Genomic DNA, 277 nt, shown 5'->3' with positions numbered 1-277 from the left:
GGTGCAGCAGCCGCAGGTGCCGCATTGCCAGGGGAAGGTCGGGCTGCGCAGCAGGCGCTGAGCTGGCCCAGCATCTCTCGGTGCTCACCCTGGGGGGGCATTAGAGGGGCGAATGTGCTGCTCTGACCTTTACCGGTGGTCTGAAATGTTCCCCTAGACAAGAAGCCAGCCTGGGCTTGGGAGACCCATCCCCCAGCAGAGCACGGGGCCGTGGGCTGGGGCAGGGGGTGCTCAGGACATGCTGCCTGCCCCCCGCCCCCATCCGCGGGCCGTGGGG

Source organism: Eurypyga helias, unplaced genomic scaffold (assembly GCF_000690775.1).
Source record: "Eurypyga helias isolate BGI_N326 unplaced genomic scaffold, ASM69077v1 scaffold29389, whole genome shotgun sequence".
Classification (NCBI taxonomy): Eukaryota; Metazoa; Chordata; class Aves; order Eurypygiformes; family Eurypygidae; genus Eurypyga; species Eurypyga helias.
Note: the sequence above shows the minus strand (reverse complement) of the source record.